This window comes from Epinephelus moara, chromosome 14, assembly GCF_006386435.1.
Source record: "Epinephelus moara isolate mb chromosome 14, YSFRI_EMoa_1.0, whole genome shotgun sequence".
NCBI lineage: Eukaryota > Metazoa > Chordata > Actinopteri > Perciformes > Serranidae > Epinephelus > Epinephelus moara.
Window position 1 is genome coordinate 10,777,647 of NC_065519.1, and position 11,860 is coordinate 10,789,506.

An 11,860-nucleotide genomic window follows, 5' to 3' on the forward strand; every position below is an offset into this window, starting at 1 on the left:
TTAACAAATATTGCTGTAAATGTGGTAAAAGGTGATGTTAAAAAATTCACAATACTTTTTTAAACATTGTTTGAAGCTAAATGTGGCAAAATGTTGATGTTATTTTCAGCGTGAGACACTTTACAAACGGCACCCCATATGCAGCGGCACAGAGGATAAGAAACTTTCCACTGTAAGGCTCAGAGATAACATTATCTTATCTCTTCTGCTTGGAAGTGGTGAATTTACAGCTCGCAGATACTTAATAAGACAGTCTCCGGCTTTTGTTTGACATCTAGTGTCAGCAAAAACCATTTCCAATCTGTCGTTAGCGCAGTTAGCTTGTTTACTATACTACACAAATGCTGCTGAGCCCTGTTCAAACTTTAAAACTTTATATAGAAAAAAAAACAACCATCAAATATTCATATTAAATGGCCAAATCTGATTTGCCTGACATGCTGAGTCGGGTACAGCCCTAGTAGGCTTATTAAATTTTGTTGGTTTTGTGTGGTGGGTCCGGTGGCTGTCAAACAACCATATTGTGCTACAGTGCACACACAGCTTGTGAGATGATATGATTTGTCAGGAGGATTTGCATTTTGCTTGGGAAATTAGCTGTTCGTTTTTGTTTTAACTCTCAGTCCCTCTGTGCTGTTTGCTCAGTGCGTTGGCTCTGACGCTTCCTACATTTGGTGAGAATATAAAGAAATGCAGTTATTTATAGTGGAGATAGAGTCATGATAAAAAACAAAGTCACACCCAGCCATCTCCCATCCTCTAATAAATAACCAACGGTCCCTGAACAGAAAATTCACTCATAAATTACACCCTGAACACCATTAGTAATCCGAATGGACTCATCTCATCTTTTCTCTCTGTGTATGTAAATAGACTCACCTACAGCAGCCCACAGGGGACAGTAATCATGTTTTCACCTGAATACTTAAAACAGCAGTCACCACCACATTACCATGGACTTTTTACTGCTCAGAATTTCAAAGGCATCTTTACGTTCTTGGGCATTTTTGTATTCTGAGCCTGTTGTGTTTGCACCACGTCACATTACATCAACGCTCGAGCACAGGAAGTGGGTAGAAAGGGGAGTTCTGTTAGAGGCCTAAAATAGCTTGTCTGACACCAAGATGTATGTTTCTAAAGTTTTCTGCTTGGGTGCGTCCTCTATTGTGCTTCACCAAGAGCTCATTGTAATCACATAAAGGGGAGATATTTTTAAAAAACAGGTGAGGAGGCCTCTGCATTGAAGAGAACCAGTTCTCTATAAAAACTGTGGCCGTACAGTTCGAGCAGAGCCTTATGCAACCGACAAGGTAATTTATTTTAACCCACTTAGGAAAGAAAGACATCAGTGTAGTGGCTGCAAAGTTCATTAGCCAGTGACACTATTTCTTGGAAGTCTCGAGGGTACTGTCTGTGTCAGAGGCATGCGGGGTTGACGTGAAAAGTCGGCACTCCAGCTTCGAGGAGGTCAACCTCTTTAACAGCCTTGAATCACCAAAAAAAAAGAGGGGAAAAAAACAAGCTAAGTCGTTGCCACTGGAGCCTTTTTCCATCAGAGGGTCACATAAAGTACGTGGCACTGTCACTGTACGCTTTGTAAGGGAGATAGGTCATTAAAATATCTCACCATAGGATGCCTGAACCTATATCAGGAAAAGGCTGTGCAATAATTCAGCTTGTTGAGGGTGTTTTATGAGTGAAACTGTCATCAGGATTTCTCCTTTTTATCATCTCTCTTCACAATTCGTCAAATCCGGGTGCTGCGAGTTCATGGATTTGACCTGGAATCGGTGTTGACATATTACAAAGACAGAAGATGAACACAAGGCATAACAGAACCTCACATATAGTAGAAGGAAGATGTACCGTACGACTGTAGACTAAACATAAACACAGCAGGAGTTTACATTCAGAGCTCTGGGGCTGTAACAGCACTGGCACGGCTGGTAGCAGCAGCGTTACCACAGCCACAGATGTGCACAGAACAACTGCTGCACTGTGAGCTGATTCTCAGGAGAAGATGCATCTGTTCCTGATCTGAGATAATGCTCCGAAAATCTGAAAATTACAAGTGATATTATTATTTCATTACTTTTTATGTGGGTTTTAGTCTTTGTTCTTTAGATCCCTGCTCTATATATGTACACAAGGGATTGCATATACTCATCATTCATTCATCTTCTAACCGCTTCATCCTCTTGAGGGTCGCGGGGGGGCTGGAGCCTATCCCAGCTGACATCGGGCGAGAGGCAGGGTACACCCTGGACAGGTCGCCAGACTATCGCAGGGCTGACACATAGAGACAAACAACCATTCACACTCACATTCACACCTACGGACAATTTAGAGTTATCAATTAACCTAGTCCCCAATCTGCATGTCTTTGGACTGTGGGAGGAAGCCGGAGTGCCCGGAGAGAACCCACGCCGACACGGGGAGAACATGCAAACTCCGCACAGAAGGGCTCCCACACCCGGGATCGAACCGGCAACCCTCTTGCTGTGAGGCGACAGTGCTAACCACCACACCACCGTGCCGCCCATTGCATATACTATAGAAATAAAATAAGAGTAGATCAAACATTCCCCTTCAAGTTAACATAATAGAATGGTCAGAGCGGCAGCCATTTTTCAAATTAAACCCCTAACTCACCGAATTAAGGCCCAGACACACCAAATAGACATCAAAGTACTAGTTGCAACAAAAAGGCAGACTGTTGTGTCGCCTCTCGTCGCCTGTGTCTCAGCCAAAAAGCTGCACTTGAACACACCACAAAGACTATAGCCAAAGGCCAACTAGCATGCCAGTTCTGCGCCTGCATCAAAGGAAATAACTCTCAATAACAGCAGGGGGCGATAATCTGTCTAACACCGATTCAACAAAAAAAAAAAAAAAACATGAAGCTGCTAGCTACAGTAACATTACATCATTTTTCAATGCCAACAAGAGAAACATGGTAACAACATTACTTTGTAACAAGTTATCCCCAACACTGCCAATTATACAGTGGTGCAGGGATGATGTTTATGTTTGATTTCGGCAGAATTAAAAAGCTTACGTGAGGCCATAAACAAACCACGCTATGGTCGCGTCATCTCCACCACAACGAGGCTGTTAAGTTGTGTTCGGCATCCTTTATTAATATCCCTAAAAGTTTCAAAATTCAGGAGTGGGATGTTTACTAGCATATTTTATGTCTCTTAAGCTTGTGTTAAACACAGACCTTATTTCAGGCATCTAACCAAAAACCCACTGACTCTGAGACGAGGGAACTGGTAGTGCTAAAATGCTCACTCATTTTCGGTTTTAGGATTCTTTCCTGTAGCATTCTGTATACATATACTCACTGTGCAAAGATGTCAATACCTTCGATCATTTAAAAGGCCAACACAGAGCTCTCAAACTAGTGAGTGTGACACACTTTAGGCCTCACTGACGTGTGCTGTCACCACAACAACCAAAAACAATGTTCTGTTGAAGTTGTCAAATGACCATGCCAAACAGTTCAATGTCCTTTCTATTCATTCTATTTCAATGGTACAGACACTGTCAGGGGTGTCTGAGAGCTTCTGCTCTGTCATTCTTCACTGCAGATGTCCCAGAAGCAGCAGGAAGGCAGGAAGCTCCACCCTGCCCCCCCTCCATCCTCCTTTAACCTGGCTCAGACTGCAGCCAGGCCGGTGTGAAGGCCGCAGTCTGATCCACTCCTCCTTTTAACTGTTATCATGCGTACATGGAGGCGTCCCTACACAAACATGCAGATGTCATTTACTGGCATTTTCTTTTCCACAACTCTTAAACCCGGTGACACCCGCAGAGGAAATACACGAACAACACGAAAAATCTTTACCAACTTCTCCTTCTTATTCCTCGCCTTCCCTCCTCCTCTCTCGACTTCTAACTACTTCCAAAAACCCAGTCCTCCCCCTCCCCCTCATCTTATGGGCCCTCTCACTGACAGCTGGCTCTGATTATGGCTGTGAAAAATGGGGCAGTCACGCCAGCAATCCCCCCCTCCAGCATTCCTACAGCATGACTCCGCACTTTCTCCCTATACTGGTTCCCGGCCCGTCTCTGACTCCCTCCCTCCTGCATCCCTCTGTCTTTCTTCAGCTGTCTTTACTTCTTTCTCTCTTGTTGTTTTCCCATTTCAATACGAGAGCAAAGAAAAGGGGTAAAGTTTATGCAAGCAGCTGTTTGTTTGAGGGGATTTGTGTCCTGCAGAAGTGGATGTTTTAAAAATGAGCTGGAGCGAGGGCATTGAGGGTGGAAGAGGGGAAAAAATTGAATGGGAGATTATGTTTGAGTTAGTCATACGACAGAGACAGATGGAAGAGATACTGAAGCGCCGGTCGACAGCTTCTTCACATATGGAGCAAAAAAACACAGCGAGCCCGCACAAGAGCAAACGCACTCCATCACTGCCTCATGCTATGACGTTTATGGTACATTACATGACTATATAATGATTACAGCACGTCCAAGAACACATTGTTTTGGCAGATTTTTCCATACGTACTTATTTATTTGTCTAATCTGAAAAAGGCAAAAAACCACATAAGCATAACCAGTGAATGTTGGGTGGGTTTTGTTACATGATTTGGCTCTGTTGAAGCCTTCAGACCATAAAAAGCTGCAGTTTTAGCACATCTATCCACACCTGTGCTCCTTTGCCAAACTTTCCACCTTGGTTGCGTCCGCTCTCACTTGCCTGATATACTGGAAAATAGGAAACGTGCCCAGAATTCATAACAGAATCTTGACGCCATAAAACTTAAAATAGTTGGCTGGGAAGTTATTTTCTTCATCAAGAAAAATGATCAGGGGATTAATAGATAGGGTTTCATAATCCGAGCAATAAACCTAAATGTTACAGCTGAATAATGGAGTATACTTTAACATTTAATGAAACATTTTAATGCATCTGCCCGGTCCTTGATTTACTGTGAAGATCCACAATAGCTCTGCCAGCAGGATATGGTGATGTGGCTACATGACTCCATCACTCAGCATGTCTTGTGTTTTCGTGAGGTGTTTGTTGTCTGAAACATGTGGCATGAAGACAGGTAATAAATTCAGGTCAGTGCTTTGTTAAAAGGTTTATTGTACTGTAGGAGATCAGATATGAGCTTAAACTCTGCCTTTCCTAATGTTAGCCATATGCTAGATTCAGGTTTACTTACTTTAGCTAATAGTCAAAAATCCCAAAAGATCTTATGAATATATAGTCTTTGAGCAAGCAGTAATTTTCCTACATCCCAAACTGTTTCTCTTGCACTGAAATACCTTGATAATCTCTGATTTACTGGGTAAGTGAGAGGGTTTATTTTTATTCTCATGAGACTACAGCTGTGATAAATTCACAATGGCAACACATGCTGATGTTTAACAGGTGCAATGAGCTCCACATTCACCATCCAGTTTAGCCTGTTAGCATGCTAACATATGCTAACTAGACAGACTGTAAAAAACAAGAGACATATTCTCCGGGTCTTAAAAGTGAAGTTGCATTAAACCTGCATTCTTTCAAATGGCAAGCAGGGGGCGACTCTACTAGTTGCAAAAATAAGGCAGATTTTATAAAAGTCAATGAGAACTACATTATCGCAGAGTCGCTGTTGAAGTGTTGTTCAAGCACTCAGTAATGCAGTTATGTTGTCAGGGGCTTGTGTGTGTGCTGCTTGCCACAAAGACCTCAACTAAACGTCATTTAAGGTTTGCATTTAGTCAAAAATTGTCTATGATTTTGATCAATGTCTGAGCATTAACATCACATTTCTCCAACCAATTGTCCCTGTATGTACTACAATGCACACAAAGCTAGCAAAATGTCATCTAACTCTGCTAAGTAACACAGTACCACAGCTAGAAACAAAAACATGATTGGTTGATGTCTCACTGCGTCACTAGACTCTGAAAAAAGCTGAGGCCAGCTCAACTTTGATTTGTAGCGGACGCGACAAGTATCAAGCGTCAGTTTCTAGCTTTGTGTCACTGGCTTCAATTGAAAATTAATTGTAGCCTGTTGTTTTTAGCATTTTTTCCACGTCAAAATTATTATTCATAAATCATGGATGCACCTTGCTAACCAAGCTATCTAGCTAGTGTTAGCAGGTAAATTAGCATTTGCTAAGTCAGATCCACCCCTTGCTCCTCCCCAGCTCCACCCTTTGTCCAAATATGGTCACTTCTGGCACCAAAAAAAAAAAAAAAAAGATGGCGATGGCAAAAATGCCAACTCGAGGCTTCAAAAAGGTAGTCAACAAACCAGTGGGTGATGTCACAGTGGCTACGTCCACTTCTTCTATAAAGTCTATGGCTAATTAGCACTAAACACAAGGCAGCTGAGGCTGACGCAAACCTTAGTTTTGTAAAGCAACCAAATTAAAAAAACTGACCTGGTGATGGTGCAAAATGAAGTCAGGGCAGCACCACAGTCATTAGGATTCATCCTGAAGGGGGTATTCATGTTTCTGTCAAATTTCATGGCAATCTATCTGATAGTCGAGACATTTTACAGGCAATCACAAATATCAAGTCCGAGTCCTTGGTTGAAAGTTTTAGCATGCTGTAACTAGATGATCAGATCAGAGCTATGATCGGGTCCAAAAAAATCTGGCCTGACTTTTTATAAACTAGCATAGTTTCTGTCCAAGCCCATACCACGACAGCAGATTGGGGCTGAGCCCAATCAAAAACCCTAATATCCACTGTACTCATTACACTCTAACAGACAGGTGGTAACAGACATTTATGACACAATCTCCCACATGTGCCCTCTCCTACTGAATGGTCAGAACAGCCCAAAAACTTTCAAAGGCCATATTTATTAAATAAAGATTGTAAAACATTTCACTTCAATAATGAGAGGCTGGAGTTGGGATGTGTTTATGGCAACACACCATATACATTATTCATTACATTACACACACTATAAGGTCTGGGAAAAAACCCACCAGGAAATTGGAGCGATTCAAGCCTGGGAAAATTTTGAGAAATTACAGCTTGGCCCTACACAAATCTGGCAATCCGGACAGAGCATCAGAGCTCTAGATCAGATATTAACAGCAGTGGAAGAATTACTCTGATCTTTACTCAAGTAAAAGTAGTAATACCAAACATCAGAAATTGCAAGTAAGTCCTGCCTTCAATTCTTACTCACATAAAAGTACAAAAATATTAGCTTCTCAATCTACTTAAAGTACCAAAAGTAAAAGTACTCATTATACAGAATGTCCCATTTCAGAATAATGTAGATTATATTATTGGATTATAATTACTGATGCATTAATGTCTTCATCACTTTAATGCTGCAGCTGGTATATTTGTTTATATATATTTCTAATAAATTACTTAACACACCGCTGGGTAGCTTGTTAATTTCCTTCTGGGGATCAACAAAGCTTTATTAATATAATAATATGATGTATGTATTGATTACATTTTTGTATTGTTAATGTGAATCTGCAAAGTATCTAAAGTTGTCAGATAATTGCAGCAGAATAAAAAGTACAAAACTGATGTTTCTCTCTGAGATGAAGTGCAGTGGAAGTATAAAGCAGCAGAAAATAGAAATACTCAAGCACCTTCCATTTGTACTTAGTACTTGAGTAAATGTACTTTGTACTTCATGTACTTTCCACCACTGCATATGAACTTAAAGTGCCATTCCTAATTTAAGCCAAAATAAAGATGGCTATTAGATTTAATGTATGAAATAAAATATCATAAAGAATCTGTTAAGTGCAGGTAGTGTTTCCAAAGAGACAGAATAAATTTACAGTCCTTGAGCGAGCAGTAATTTTCCTACACCCTCCATCGTATGTCCTACATCTGAAATACCATGATAATCTGTGTTTTACTGTCTGACGGGGAGCGGAGAGCCGTTGTTACAGCATGAAGTGAGCTCTGCAGAGGCCAGCAGATGCCTTATGTCAGGTTGCATAAACAAGATAGTTCACTTTCATCCATCATGCTGCTGAACTGGGAGCTTTAGGCCCTCTTATCCGGCTCAAGGCATCTTGTTGAAGCAAAGACATTTTCAGGGCGCCGACCCTGATATTACCTCAGTGGAGATAAATCATGACTGAGTACTGAGCTCTACAAATACCAACTCTGTGCTTCTGTCTCTCTGATGCTCTTTGACCTCAGGAAAAAAGTTTCAACATAATTATTTCACAACTCTTCATCCTCTAATCGTGTCAAAGTATTCAAGCTGTACTTAAACTGAAGATTCTTATGATTGCAGCGTTTAATCTCACATGACAGCAATGTGATGGAAGCTGTTGATTCATATCCTGTGTGTGGGGACAAAAACAAAACAGCCTGTGGCTCGGGTCGATTGATGAGGCACTGACTCAAAATCAGACACAAGGCATGATCTTCAAAAGTCGTGTTCTGAGCTTCACTCTGGGGCGTGATATTAGTCTAATGTCACATTATTTCAATGTAAACACAGAAGGCCCACATTGTACGTCAACACTGATGTCATGTTCAGTATGAGAGTGTGTTTAAAGTGAGATGCTGACACTTTTCTGTGGTATTTCACTTAGTGTACCCATCTCATGATGGTGGTGAGTCATGAAGCGAGAAAGGTGCCCACAATGGAAGCTCCAGTACTGTACTGGTCCCACCTACACATCAGCCCGCTTATCTTTTGCTCCTCACCTGCTAACTCTGTTCCATTCTGTCTCTTCATTCACAGAGCAGACAATATTAAAGGGACAATTCACCCCAAAATAGTGAAGTAGTGCTGTAACCAGCAAGCAATAGTCGTGATTTAAACGTATTGGCTATATTTAGCTCCGATTTAGTCTAGCTACATGTAACCCAAATCTAGCCAATTTAATTTTGAAATTGATTAAATGTAATTTTCGCCATTGCAGATGGCGTGCGGTATGATATTCAATTACGTATGGAGAGTCAACAGTAATTAAAATATGTTTATTTCCATTTCTTGGACATGGTCTCTACATAGCCGTATAATTGATGACGTCTACACTTTGGCTATGGTTAGACGTCTACCAAATTTTCACTGACAGCCCAAATTCAGCCGTGATTTAGCCTAGACGTCAGGTCTTCATGTAGACGGCTATTAGACATTTTTTAAACCAAAAAATGCTTGCTGGGGTAGTGCTATTTATCACTCTAGACTGTTCTGGTGTGAGTTGCTGAGTGTTGAAATGTCTGCCGTCACTCTAATATAATGGAACTAGATGGGACTCAGCTTGTGGTGCTCAAAGCAATAACTAACATCTGAAAACCTCAACAGTAATGTCTCTTTCCAGAGGTCATGACCTGGTTACTCAAGACAATCCACAGACCTTGTTGTGAGCAGTTTAATGTAGGAACTATTTTACTTTTACCAAACTACACCCGCCAACTGTACAGTGTTGCCAGATGAACAATAATTATCATATTTGTACAATAACTTCGCCAAAAAAATCCTTAATGTACGATAATTTGACCATTTTGTGATGATTAAAAATTAGTAGCTGGTTTTTGTCTGTGCTGTCTCACTTTAATTCTTTTCCCGATGTGATCATGATAGCAAAATTTGTATCCTACTTCTGTGTGACCTCTTTCCAGCTAATCATGCTTAGTGTAGGCTATGATGAGCATGAGTCTTGAGCACGGCTGTTGCTCCAGAGGTTGAACTCTGTCACTAAGGTATACTGGGTTGTTTTGGATGCACCCATAAGCCCAGTTATTTATTTAATAAGTTGAGTTTATGGCTTTAACTATTATAAACAGGCTTTCAGTCGTGTTGACTTGTAATTAAATTTCATAATAGCAGGCTATTAATTGTCAAAAAATGGACTCATACCTCCTTCTACACTTCATAGCAATGTTAGCTTGCTTTAAAAATGTGTGATCCCAGGCCAGATGAGATATGTAATCCCTCCAGCGTGTTCTGGGTCTGCCCGGGGCCTCCTACCAGTGGGACGTGCCCAGAACACCTCTAACAGGAGGCGCCCAGGAGGCATCCTGATCAGATGCCTAAACCACCTCGACTGACTACTTTCAACGCTAAGGAGCTGCCTCCATGTCAGCCATTATTTCCTGATAATGGACACTTCGTTGGGCATAATCCCCTACATAGACTGCCCCAAGCATAACTGGCTGGAAAGATGTTACACAGACATAGGATCCACATTTTGCCATTATGATCACGTCGGGAAATGAATTAAAATAAGACAGCGCAGAATAAAACCAACTGCTAATTGTAAGCATCACAAAATGATTAAATTATCAAACTTTATGGAATTTTTTGGCATCATTATTATTATTATAATAAAAAGTATTATACAAATACGATAATTACTGTACATATGGCAAGGTTGTATGGTTAGTGTGAGTAGTTTGGTAGAAAGAACAGTTCCTACATGAAACTGCTCAAGGTCTGTGGATTATCTTGAGTAACTGGGTCATCATTTCTGGAAAGAGACGTTGTTGTTGAGTTTTCAAATGTTTTTTTCATTTTTTGGCACTTTGAGCACCACAAGCCGAGTGCCATCTACTTTCATTACATTCAAGTGAAGGCAGACATCTCTACTGCTGATATATCTCCAACTCTCAGCACCTCACACTAAAACAATCTAGACTGACAAATAGCGCCACAGGTAAGAGGAAAAATATGTATTTTTGATTTTGGGGTGAACTGCTCCTTTAAAACATGATTGTTTAGACTTTTGGCCAAAGTGGATGATCAAAGCAGGTCAAGGTGAACTCCCTAGGTGCCTGGAAACAGCTGTGGAGATCTTATGAAAATAAGGTAAATGATTGAGGTCACCATATTAAACATATTAATAGTTTTCCCCCCGGCCCGTAGGGATGGTGCTCATGTGGAACTCATTTCATCCTCCTCTTCATAATATCTTTGATTTTATTGGAACGTGCCGACTTGCGTGTTGGCCTCGTCGGAAGAGCTGAATGAGTGTCTCACATAAGAAATTGACCGCATCCTTCTCTTAAGTGTACGTGTGGATAAAAGCCAGCATGAACACAGGGTGAACTGATTTTTTTTTCTAGCTTGAAAAGCACTAAAAAAAGACTTGTTACTAGCAATGAGCAAAAGCTCATTTTGTGAGTCACTTATTACAAATCAATTTCTAGCTGCGAAGCCTGCAGTGAGTTTTATTAACCTTGGATCTCATACTGTAGCTGGTGCAACACAGATTTGAGTCAAACAGCAAAAGGGCAGCCCTTTGATGCATGAGCATGCCTGCTAAAGTACTTAGAGTTCTTTATTATGATAAGGAAAGTTTAAAAAATGAAGATTGGAGTTTAATGGCGTACATACAGTTCCCACCACCAGCATTTGGACTGTTCTTTGCTCTGAGTGTCGAGCTGGAGGGCTTTGATGGAGCAAACACTGTTAGCAGACAGTTGGAAGGTTTCAATGAGGAGAAAGGGGGATTGTTTGGGTGTATTTTGGCAGCGGTTTTGGCGCACAGTGGTGCTGGTAATGGCATGAAGGTGGGGGCTGTCGGCTTGGGATTTTTGGTAAATGCGCCATTATTTACGAGTCGGGTGGGCTGAGGGGGACAATAAACTTTCATTTCTGGGAAAGCCATTGAATTTTACTAGACTTTGTAGAACCTATAAGAGCGCAAGGAAAGAAAAAAAAAGAGGCAAACCCGAAAGTATTTAACAAGCGCAAAAAGTGTTTCCATATTCAGCTGTCACACAACACAGCAATAATGTGAGTACTCCCCTGGGCTGACAGAGTCACGTCGGCCTGATGTGACACTAATAGTGCTTACTGGAAACACACACAGGCAGTGCTGTGTATGTTTCCATGCTAATGACATTAAACCACTCACAAAAAGTAGAAACCAAACTCAATGCATAATTCATA